The sequence below is a fragment of the Gigantopelta aegis genome, chromosome 4 (genome assembly GCF_016097555.1).
Source record: "Gigantopelta aegis isolate Gae_Host chromosome 4, Gae_host_genome, whole genome shotgun sequence".
In the NCBI taxonomy this organism is placed as follows: Eukaryota; Metazoa; Mollusca; class Gastropoda; order Neomphalida; family Peltospiridae; genus Gigantopelta; species Gigantopelta aegis.
This window is the reverse complement of record NC_054702.1, coordinates 63,792,769-63,805,618: the sequence shown is the minus strand read 5'-3', so window position 1 is coordinate 63,805,618 and position 12,850 is coordinate 63,792,769. Positions and strand designations below refer to the sequence as shown.

Sequence of the window (12,850 nt, the reverse complement as noted above, 5' to 3'; positions counted from 1 at the left end):
ATAACCCACTCATTTTCAAATTGATTTTCAACATAAAAGCTAATTAACACATTTACATATACATATAGTTTAATATAATCTCCATCTCTTTACAAGGCTGAAAACTTTTCTCATTTTTTTTGTGTGTGATGTTCCTTTAGCCATGATGTTGATCATATATTACTGTTCCAACTTACACACACATTCCTTTACACACGTACTGGGGGTATTTGCGTATACACACAATATATGATTACAGACCAGTGGCATTACATTCGCATGGCAATTGCAAGTCAGCTTCCGATGCGTGGGTGGCCAGACATGGAGCACAGACAACCGTGTGGCAAAATACTAGTAGTAGGTTAGTTATATTACACACTCCGCAGTGAGATTTCTTTCCGCGTCTATGGATACCCCCCAAAAAGCTTAGAAAATTAAGTTTGGATTATTCCTGATTTGCAAGGTAAAAGCATTGAGTTTTCTTTTCAAATTCTTGTCATATTTAGTTGAAATGTAAGGCTTTACCAGTTGGGGCTGACATGGGATGGGGGTTGTTCCAAAAAATACAAAAGTGATATTTTAGTTTAGAAGTACCTTCTTTTTTGTTTAGCTAAAGAAGACCCTATATTAAGGTATCATTATTATTACGTTTTTACTGTCTCCTAGTCATTTTAATCTAGATATGACCGTGTACAAAATGTAGATTGGTTTAGATGTATCAGTCCAGAGAGAAAATAAAATAAAGTAGCACTGAAACGAAAACGTGCAATATTTGTTGCAGCATACTTGTATATATTTTGAGCATATATCAAGGGTCAAAGCACCTTGTCCATCGAACGTAAATATTTCTGAACTTTATTATTGTATTTATACGCACTGACGTGTGGAAAAAAGTATATTATTATACAGGTAAATATCGTATATATATATATATATATATATATATATGTATATATCACACGTGCCACAAAGCTTTCACGTGCTGCTTCTGTGACGTCAAACGATCACGGGACATTCTCTTCGCTTGCTGAAATGCACACCCTCCGTGCATATAAAATCCCAAGGATTTAGCGGTAATTGAAAGAATATATGCATCATGGTTTTGGTGGGGTTTTTAAAAATTATTATTATTTTTTTAATTATAATTATTTTTATTTATTTTTTTGGGGGGGGGGAGGGTTTCTAATTATAAATAAATTAAAAAAAAGAAAAAAAAAAAAAAAAAAAAAAAAAAACCAAAACTCCGAATAAAGAGAGAAATAAACCAAATATGTACGTAAAATAAAAAATAAAAAAGGAAAGGCAAAATCAACATCATTCAATGGCTGAATGAACTAATGCTTAAAGTCACCCCGCATGTACACACAAATCGATGAAAATGTCTATGGCAAAAAATAAAAATAACAAATAAATAAATAAATAATAATTTTTAAAAAATCGAATAATCCACACAAAAAAAAGAAGAAGAAAAAAAAGAAGCTCATTGCCGATTGCCCTGGGCAAATACCGGCCGTGGTTGCTGAATCATCGGCTACTGGATGACAGACATCTGATAATTCATGGGCGTAGGCTGGGGCAGGGGGGGGGGGGGTTCGTACGGACCCCCCCCCCCCCCCCCCCCCCCCCCCTCCCGCTGAAGCAAATGGTCCGCTTTCAGAACTAAAACATACAGGTTTATACATATGGAGTTTCTGGTGATGCAAAAACAAAATAGAAAAGGTCCACTTGGTTCATATTCGAACCCCCCACCCCACCCACCCCGGTCCAGCTCACGCTACGCCCCTGTAATTCTGATAATTCTTCACAGAAAACCCGTTACACTTTTCCACCTGCAGCAAAGGATCTTTTACATACACTTCCCCCCACAGGCAACACATGCCAACTTTTGATACACCAGTCGTGGGACACTGGTTGGGATGTGACAAAACCCAGTCTAGGTCCACCGAGATGAGCGCTCTACCTACTGAGCTAGATCCGACCGCCAGACAGAAAGGAATGCAGATGGCAAAGATCAAGAGTTATCAGACAACTTATTGATAAAGTACGATGTTTTAAATATAGTCTAATGCGACCAGACAAATCGATTTTTGTCATCTATACATGACATTTGTCTGCCACTGACCACAAGGTGTCGTGGAGGGTCTACCTGCTGTCCATAGGTGTGGGCAATGATTCTTCACCCATATGTTTAGTGTCTACCCCTCCATCTACTACTACCATCATCAACAACAGTGACAACATTACGACAAGCGACAACGACAAAAAAACACACAACGACAACAGCAACTTCGTTAGTAGTGTTACAGGTGGGTGACACGATGTAGATGTGACTGATGACGTCATGGCGTCCTTGACATTGTACGATTCCTCGCATTCACAAAAATGGAACGAAAAGGCCAAAAGTGTATGATCGGTGTACGAAGCCAAAATTTGATGGAAGGAATTTGTATGATTCCTGCCAGATAATGGAATGTCACACGAAAGTAAGTTAATAGAGCTGTTCTTACCGCATTGTTTTGTCTGTTTTTACGAATTGTTCCATTTATTGCAACATGCCATTGTGATGGAAAATGGAAGAAGTTCAAAACGTGAGAAGGTTTTTGAGGTTAAATGTTTTACGTTTTATCATATTTCTCTTAATTAATTAATTTAAATGTATTTTATCTATAAAAATGAGAGTACCGATTTAAAGTAATAATATAACAATGTGCACGTGCAAAACGTTCATTTTTAATGTGCTACCGTAGAGTATCATCGACTTCCCAAATTACGTTACAAAAAAGTGAATGTGATACTTAGGGAAATAATATTTCGAAAGATGTCCGCCTGTTATCCCCCATAGCCTGTTACCCCCCATTATATTGATACATATATAAAGAGGGAACCTCACCCTAACCCAAAAACTAAGCCTAATCCTAAATCTAATTCTAACCCTAACCCTAACCCCAATACTAACCCTAACTCTAACAATAGGGAGCTAATGGTGGGATATTTTACCAAATATTTTTACAGTTTGCAGTTACCGGGGGGGGGGGGGGGGGCCAGAACGTAGCCCAGTGGTAAAGTGTTCGCTTGATGCGTGGTCGGTTTGGGATCGATCCCCATCAGTGGGCCCATTGGGCTATTTCTCGCTCCAGCCAGTATACCATGACTGGTATGTCAAAGGCCGTGGTATGTGATATCCTGTCTGTGGGATGGTGCATATAAAAGATCCCTTGTTGCTAATCGAAAAGAGTAGCCCATGAAGTGGCGACAGCAGGTTTCCTCTCTCTATATCTGTGTGGTCCTTAACCATATGTCCGACGCCATATAACTGTAATTAAAATGTGTTGAGTGCATCACTAAATAAAACACTTTTCAAAGAGGTACGGTATGGCCCTACCACTGTTGTTTTTTTGTGGGTTATACTTGTTGTATCTGTTAAAATGTCCTTCACATGTGAATTTGAAAAGAGATTCTGGCAACCTTGAGCCATACGACTATTTTTTACAATATGCCACCCCTGGTTACAATATGTGAAATCAAATATATCCCAATCAGTTCACATGACAAATAAACAATCAAAGAGTAAAACGAATCCTTTCTAGTAAAGAAAAGTATAACCTCATTGAGGAAACCAGAAAATGTCTTAGGCTTAAAATTTCGTTAAATGCATGTGTTGGGGAAAATACTTTATTTGCTTTTAATTGAAAGACTACATGAAAACAAAACATGTTTCTGAAATATGAACACTTTGATTCATATTTTTTAAAAGGAAAATTTCAGTTTGTCACCCATTGGACTTTGTTGTTCCAGTCAGTGCACCACGACTGGTATATCAAAGGTTGTGGTATGTGCTATCCTGTGTTTGTATGTGTTACCAAGAGTTTGACATCCATTTGCGGATGATTAATAAATCAATGTGCTCTTGTGGTGTCATTAACCAAAACAAACTCTTTTTTTCTCAGTTTGTCAAAAACAGTCAGTTCATCTCTTCCTTTCCCACCCAGAAGATCGCTATCTCTTGATATCAATACAGATCTAGGCAATACATTCATACCAATGAATAATTTACTAAAATATAAATTTTCTAATGAACTGATTCTTAATTATTGAAACAATTTATACACTAAAAATTATTCACTACATCAGGGGCACAAAAATGGACCTGATATCAGCAATTTAAAAAAAAAAAATGACTTGCTTAAACTGATTTGTGAACAAAGACTTACAAATGAATGACCAGCAGACGACAACAAATTTGCTGTTGATTGCATGAACGGTGCACATAAAAACAAATGTAGCAGGAGGTTTTATTTTTAATGTATATAGTTTTTTCAATATGTTTGTCAAAAGATATTATATGTAGTAGTTGTCTGCCAAGTATTATAAAATTCCGAACAGCGGTTGCACGTGCAACTTGGACTACACAGCACGTGGATTGGTTTCGCTGTCATTTCAGTCTAGCATAATTCTGCGTGGTTGTGGACGGAATTGTTGGAGAGGTTAGTGTTGGAACATTTTATTTTTCATAGTTATATGTACATAATTCGTATAGTTACACAGACATATTGTAAGTTTATTTAAGCTGTACAGAAAAGAATTACGTAGGTAATTCTTGATAATACGTACAGAGTAACTTGTTGTAGTTGTGGAGGTATGAATATATCATTTGCTAATGTTACGCTTGTTGTAGTTTATAATACATTAGTTGGTACTAGTTTTGACAGGAAAAGATTTATTTCATTCTCTGCGAAACTAGCGTTTATAGGTTAGGGTATCGAGTTAGCAGTACAATGATAAAATTAATGTTAGTGTATTTATATTGTTAATGCCTTTCTGACTATGGATTTAAAGTGGTATATTTAGTCAGGTAATTATATTTTATACATGTGTATTTTATTTAAGGAGTTCGTGGGTTGATGGTTTCAAGTTACATGTATTGGTCACCTGGTTTCTTGAATGGGTGAGTTGTATTTATGTAATGTTGTATACATGGACATTTTGTATACTGTTATAGATATGTATTATTTCAATATGTACTAGGATTAGATAAAGTCTAGATGTTTATTGATGACTGTAGCTGTCTGTCAAAGGTGTAGGTGGAAATGAAATAGTACATTAAGGTATTGAATGTAATATTGTGCTGCATAACAATTAGTATGTGGAGTAATGTATTTTTATGAATTAGGTCGTGTCATGAAGTAATATTGACAATGTTGTATTTGATCCTTTCATGGTGTTTTTATTTGTATCTCAACAATTTGATGTTTTGTTATAACTTGAGCCACTACCAGAATAAAGAACCTCTCAACCCCTTACAGTGAGTCGTTTTCCCATTCTGTGGTGTCGTCGGCGATGAAATTGTTAGCGGTTACACAAACATAACAGAATTTAAAGCTTACGCAATTAGGGACCTTGACAATACATGTGACCATGTATCTCGTGTCTTTGGGTTGACAGTACGGTGTTATTTCAAATTGATCTCAATTTTATTAATAGTAAAAAGAAATAATAATTAATATTTCACTCATCGAGGCTTTTTAAACAGATACTGTTGTCGTTGGTGGTGGTGATGGTGATGGTGTTCTAACAGGTTTTTTTTATTTAGATATTCTTTAATATGAAATATTTTGTAGAGAAGTTTTTTGTTGGTATACAGTATTTTGTTTGACATTTCAGTTACCATTTCCATTGCCATGGCAAATACATTTAATGTACAACAAAATGAATCAAACTAAATGATATATCTTCCAAATCAAGTACACAGTGTTTAAGAGGTCATTTATTGTGTTTTAATACTTTATTGTTCCATACATTACTACGGTATTTTTGTTTGTTAGTCCTGATATCGCATACTAAAGAGAGCTAATTGAATTACTAACTATTATACTGCATTGCCATTTATTAATGATGTGCCAATAGGGAGACTATACAGTATTAATTGTTAAACCTTAAAAGCACCGGCTGTTCTCTTAACCATTCTATGAGAGGGAGGGTGGGAAATGGGGGAGGACCTAGCCGGTGGTAAAGTGCTCATGAATCTAATGTAAGGTAAATCTAGGATCAGTCCCTGTCAGTGGTGTAACAAAGGCCATGGTATGTACTATCCTGGTTGTGGGATGGTGCATATAAATGATCCTTCTCTGCTAATTGAAATAAGTAGAGCATGGAGTGATGGAGGTGGGTTTCCTAACCTTTTCTGACACCAAATAGTCGATGTGTATTTTTGTGCTGGGGTGTCGTTAAACATTCATTCATTCATGACATTCACTTATTTTTTGTGAGGCCATTAATTATGTCTGACAGCATATAACCATAAATAAAAATGTGTTGAGTGTATCGTTAAATAAAACATTTCTTTCTTTCTTTCATGCTATGGATTAGCACCCCAAAACAAAATTTAGAAAACTATATTTTTAAATCTGAAGGAAAAAAAACCCTCTAGAAGCCTAGTTAATTACAATCCAAATCACTTTTAACAAGATACTTAGTCCAACAAAAGACTGCTTAAGTTTTATTTTGAAGTTCATAAAAATTGTTAAGTATTCAAAAAACAAAATGGACCGTAAGGACAGAATGTAGTTATTTTCACTGATGTGCATGAAAGACTTGACAATTCACTGAAGTGACCAGTTCGGTGTCAGGTGGATTATGTATAAGTAGCTAAAAACAAATTGATGAAAGAACCCAAAACAGAAAACAAATTCTTTGATCTGTGGAATCAAACACCCACTAAACCTATTCTTTTTGTCGGTCATTTATGTAAAAAATGACTTTGATATTGGATATAATTGTTCCTTGTACCAATTATCCGATACCAAGTGTAACTGCTCTCTGCACATCTCATCCTTGTCATTGAACCTGTAACCTCAAATGGTTCTGACCCCTGTCCACCCTATTGTCGGGACTGTTTGAGGTGACCACCTCTGGGTCTGACCAAAAGAAGTCATCGAGGAGCACAGTGTCCATGATTGAGACCATATTGTTGTGTTGCAACCAATAAACAATGTCTCTCTGTACCGAATCAGACACTTGATGCTTTCTAACAATGAGCACTTCACACGGGCTCTCAATTCAGTTCTGTTTACACGCTTTTGTCTTCTGTTGACTGAAAGAAACTTGTTTTGTTTAACACCAAGGTTTTTTCTGGCTTTTTCACAAAACACTGAGAGTTGAAAGCATATTTTTATTAATGTTTTTTTTGTGTTTTTTTTAAATACAATAACTTTTTTTTTCTTTATCTTCCACACACAGCCAGTGATATGGAATAGCCATTAGTGTCTGACTGGTTCAACAGTTTTACAAAGAGATTTTATTTGTGCCACTCTTTATTGAAGAGTTTTTATTGGCAATAAAATTTATTGTATTTCATATTTTTTATATAAATATTGTTGAGAAAAAAAACTAAGGAAACTGGGTTTTTTGGTTCTTCATTAGTTACAACATCAAAGATCAAAATATAGTTTTTTGGCATTGTCTCATGTTTCATGTTCTTGACGAATAAGACTTACGTTTTAATTTCTCAAGGCACCATTTTCAGCAGCAAACCTGTAGACTACAGGTCAGACAAGCTAGTTAATACATTAGAAAACATGTTTTGATAACCGAATTTATTTTTTGGTCCTTGAATTTTAAGTATAGGTGTAACAAAGGCTGTGGTATGTACTATTCTGTCTGTGGGTTGCTTCATATTTAACAGATTCCTTGCTGCTGATCAGAAAGAGTAGCCATTGTATGGTGGCAGCGGGTTTCCTCTCTCGTTATTTGAGTGGTCCTTAACAATATGTCTGACATCATACAACCGTAGTAGTTAATATGTGTTGAGTGTTTCATTAGATAAAACATTTCTACCTTCCTTCTAGAGATACAATTTTTAACAATTCATTATTCAGATCAAAGCAGCAACAAAGCACTTTTACTGGACAATGTGAAAATTATTTAATTAAGATAATCTTTATAGTATTTTAGATCTGTCCATGAAGTTTCACAATCATCAGTGTGTTGTCTAAAGAGATTTTAAGTGAAAGCAGAAGATGTGTGTTGAAAAAGAAGATTTTGTTAAAACATGAGATTTTTTAAATGCACACGACTTAACACAAAATTGATTTAGCACATTGATTTATTAATCATGGGTTATTGGATGACAATCATTTGGAAATTTGACATACATTAGCACGGGATCTTTTATATGTATTATCCCTCAGAGAGGAGAGCACATACCACAGCCTTTGATATACCAGTTGTGGTACACTTGCTGGAACGAAAAATAACCCAATGGGCCCACTGATGGGGATCGATCCTATACCGACCGCACATCAGGCGAGCACTTTACCACTGTGCTACATCCTGCCCCCTAACACAAATTACAAATTAAAAACATTATTACAGTAAGATATATGAACACTACATAAAAGCAGGTATATGAATCAAACGGATCTTGGCATTAAAAATATAAAAAATTAAATAATATATATATATATATTTTTAAAGATTAAATATTATTATTATGATTTAATACATATTTTTAAAAACAACTTTTCTTCCCCAAAATATTAAGAACACAAACAAGAAGTCTAAACATTAATTGATACATTTACAGGTCACGTTAAGTCATTAACTTGTGGTTTGTCAAAAAGTACATTAGAACAAAAATATATATAAATTGTAAAAATTTATATCCAATTTATACTATAAGGGACAGTAGTGTGGTACTTACCAGTATTTAAAATCTTCATAACGATGCAATAAACATATTTCCATTAATCATTAGTAAAAACTCATTAAAGAAATATACCAGAATTTTACCTGTTTCCATGAGTAACTTATTGTCAAACACAACATTTATTGATAGCACAAAAATAATCTCTTTAAGTGTACTCGTGTTACCAACAATTTACTTCACAAACATACAAATCTGAATGATAAAACCATAGCACATGATCAAGGCCATATCTCTACACAATGTAGAGTCGAATGGGCATTTGGCAAAATAAATTGGTTAATTCATTGGGAATCAAAAGAATACATACGATAGTGGCATTATGTATCTTGTGTGGAGACATTTTACAAATTGAGTGAATCAAGTTTAGTTTTATGTATGACAACACTCAGTGTCAGTACATGGCCACTATATCAACTTCTCTTTTACTAACCACTAACAATTAAATAACCATTAATCCCAATAGCCTAGACACAAATCCCAGGTGTGTGTGCCCAGGATAGTATGCTTGGACCTGGATTGAAAATATGCATGAAGATACGTGTGATTAGGACTCATTGCTGAATGGTTATTGATCTGAAATGACAAGTCAATAAAAATAATTTGACAAAGTTTGGTAATGATTTTTTGCCTGTTTGTGTTAATTAACATTGCATGATGTCTTCATGTTCCATGACAGGCAAGGACACAAGGGCAGATCAGGGATTTTTTTAATAGTGGTGTGGATGGGGTGAGGGATGGTGGATGGTTTTGTAATGAGGTTTAGTCTGTATCATTCAAGATTAATTATTAAAGAGAAAAAATATCTATAAGGGCTGATCAAGGATTATGTGCTAGTGAGTGCATGAGAGTGCAGAGGGTGGAGGTGGTATTGGTTCATTATAATGATAATCTGGGCTAATTAACATATTAATTTTGTAAATTAAAATAAACAGAAAGCAGGGTTTTATCACCTATGTTTGTAGACTACGATAATCGTCTTTCTAGACTCAGATAATCGTCATCATTCCCCAAAGGCTGTCATTTTTTATTCCCAATCTTGGACAAACATTTTCCCAATCTGAATGTAAATATTCCTAAATGTTCATATATAAAGATATATTTTGAAAACGATAGGTAACACTTGACAACACCCCTTCCTTCACTCATGCAAAATAGATATATTAATTTGAATAAATACAAGTATATGTATAGCATTTCTCTTACAAGTTTTAACTTATCTTAATAAGATGTTTTTAAAATATACCGGTCTCGGTGGCGTCGTGGCAGGCCATCGGTCTACAGGCTGGTAGGTACTGGGTTCGGATCCCAGTCGAGGCATGGGATTTTTAATCCAGATACCGACTCCAAACCCTGAGTGAGTGCTCCGCAAGGCTCAATGGGTAGGTGTAAACCACTTGCACCGACCAGTGATCCATAACTGGTTCAACAAAGGCCATGGTTTGTGCTATCCTGCCTGTGGGAAGCGCAAATAAAAGATCCCTTGCTGCCTGTCGTAAAAAGAATAGCCTATGTGGCGACAGCGGGTTTCCTCTAAAAAACAGTGTCGAAATGACCATATGTTTGACGTCCAATAGCCGATGATAAGATAAAAAATCAATGTGCTCTAGTGGCGTCGTTAAATAAAACAAACTTCTTCTTCTTTTTAAAATAAAACTGAAAATTCCCATTGTTTTTTGTACAACAATGCTTAATTCCCAAAGTCAAAGCCTGGTAAAGACAAGATTGTGGCTTAATTGTGAGTTAAAATTATTGTAGTAATATTGTAGGCTCTATGAAAAAAAACCCCACCTATGTGTGTTGTGTACAATTTGTAACAGTCTACATCTTATACAGTGAACATTTTAATGTTTTAAGCAGTCACACAAGAGAGTTTGAATGTGATTCTTATTAGGGAGAAAAATATGATGGCTTGCTAACACAGGTGGTTCTTTCATGGACACCACTAGAGCACATTGATTAATTTTGTAATTCTGACAGTCTTCAGAGGAAACCTGCTACATTTTCCCTAAATAGTAGCAACAGATTTTAAAATATTTTTAACAGACATGACTACACATACCATAGCCTTTGATATACCAGCTGTGGGGCACTGCTTGTGATAAAATCCACCAAAGAGGTTCAATTCTACGACCCAAACTCTCTACTGACTGTGCTAAATCCTGCCCTGGATGGCCTCTTTAGACAGTTAACTGATTATTACAGGTCAATCTGATGTGGATTAGGAACATGTTTTCTTAAGACTGGTATATCAAAGGCCATGGTATGTACTACCCTGTCTATGGGATGGTGCATATAAAAGTTCTCTTGCTGTTAATCGGAAAGAGTAGCCCATGAAGTGGCAACAGCGGGTTTCCTCTCTCAATATCTGTGTGGTCCTTAACCATATGTCTGATGCCATATAACCGTAAATAAAATGTGTTGAGTGTGTCGTTAAATAAAAAATTTCTTTCTTTCTTAAGACAGGTGGCTGCTTAATACAAGTTAGCAGGTTTCATTACATGTACTGGAACATCACTTCTAAAGCCATTTTGGAATTTGTTTATACATGTATTACCAAATGTATAACTGCTACCTTTTTGGCTGTTTGTTATAATTGTGTTTGTCGCTTAATTATGCCAGTATATAAACATTTATTACATTTAATATGAGGTGTGTTGTAGGCCAGTGGTAAAGCATTCACCTGATGTGCGGACAGTCTAGGATCGATCCCTATCAGTGGGCCCATTGGTCTATTTTTTGTTCCAGTCAGTGCACCATGACAGGTGTATCAAAGGCTGTGGTATTTAATATCCTGTCTGTTCGATGATGTATATAAAAGATCCCTTGCTACTAATGGAAAAGTGTATAGGGTTTCCTCTTTAAGACTATATGTTAAAATTACCAAATGTTTGACATGCAATAGACAATGATTAATAAATCAATTTGTTCTAGTGGTGTGGTATAACAAACCAATGTTTAATTTCAACTTTATTACATTTAATAAAGTACTGGATAGCTGCTACAAGTAAACAACTGTGTGTTTGTTTATTATTATATTTTAAAACCATAAAACACACAATACTTTGTAGATAATATAAATTTTTAATGACGTGCCAGATTTCTAAAAAAAACTCCAACAACATGGAAATATTTAATTAGTTATAATAGTTTGTGTTCCAGGGAATGCATGCACAAGTCTGCTAGACCGTTGAAGGATTTAGACTAGGAAAAAGTCTTTAAGACCCGCATTTTCTTAATGCATGTTTGTGTGTTATTATGAGTAAATGTGCTCTAAATTAATAATGGACTACTTTGTAGGCACGTGTTTGGATGAGAGTACAGCAACGGACAGGTGAAATAACGAGTGTTCTTTGTTACCGTGGCTACACTGGCTAAGCTGATGACAGGGCGTGTGTGTGTGTGTGTGTGTGTCCAGTAATGGTTCTACGCTAGGAGAAGGCTTTAAGATGTTAATGTAAGAACATTGGAACTGACACTCAGTGGACATGCAGGCACTTAGGAAAATTGCAAATGCTACAGGTGAAGAAAATGTTCACTGGACCACTTATGCTCATGATGAAATATAGGTTTTTTTCCCCCACTTATTTGAAAAAGCATACACACAATAGCTCATGTGTATTTTTGTGCTGAGGTGTGGTTAAACCATTCATTTGTTCATTTATTCATTCATTCATTCATTCATGTTTTCATTCATTCAGTCACTGCTAATATACAACTTCTATGTAAGTATTTACATGTAGACTTCTTCTGTAAAAAATCCTGGATCCATTTTTGTTGTAAAATGGCAGATAAACAAAACATATCTATTGTTTTAGATGTATCTTCAATTTAACAAAATATATATTATAATTCATACAGTGTTAATGATTTTATATGATGTAATTTTTAAAATATTTTTGACGTTATATGTAGTAAATCATAAACTATTACTGATTTTTAAAAAAAGACTAGTAAAATGCTGCAAAACAATTCTGAATACTAGTATGGTATATGCATTTCATAGTGAAATTTTCATAATTTAGATATTATTACATGAGTATCTGAATGCTGTACTAATTTAAAAAAAAAAATTTCAATGCCTGCAAAATCTGCTGATACTTGATTAAAAAAAGTGCGATAACACAGAATGGTGTATGGAAATTAATGTTTACAGCACATGAGATAGGC

General features: G+C 34.9%; 1 long non-coding RNA gene across 2 annotated transcripts in view; it reads left to right on the top strand.

The window, feature by feature from the left end:
* The first annotated feature begins 213 nt into the window (after positions 1-213).
* LOC121370909 overlaps positions 214-12,850 on the top strand; it is a 202,996-nt gene continuing 190,359 nt past the window's right edge. The window contains exons 1-2 of one of the 2 annotated variants that reach the window (XR_005957746.1): positions 214-442; positions 4,867-4,924. This is a non-coding gene — a long non-coding RNA (uncharacterized LOC121370909). Of the gene's footprint in view, positions 443-1,681; positions 2,463-4,866; positions 4,925-12,850 lie in introns of those variants that run through there. The other variant, XR_005957747.1, reaches the window with a different exon arrangement.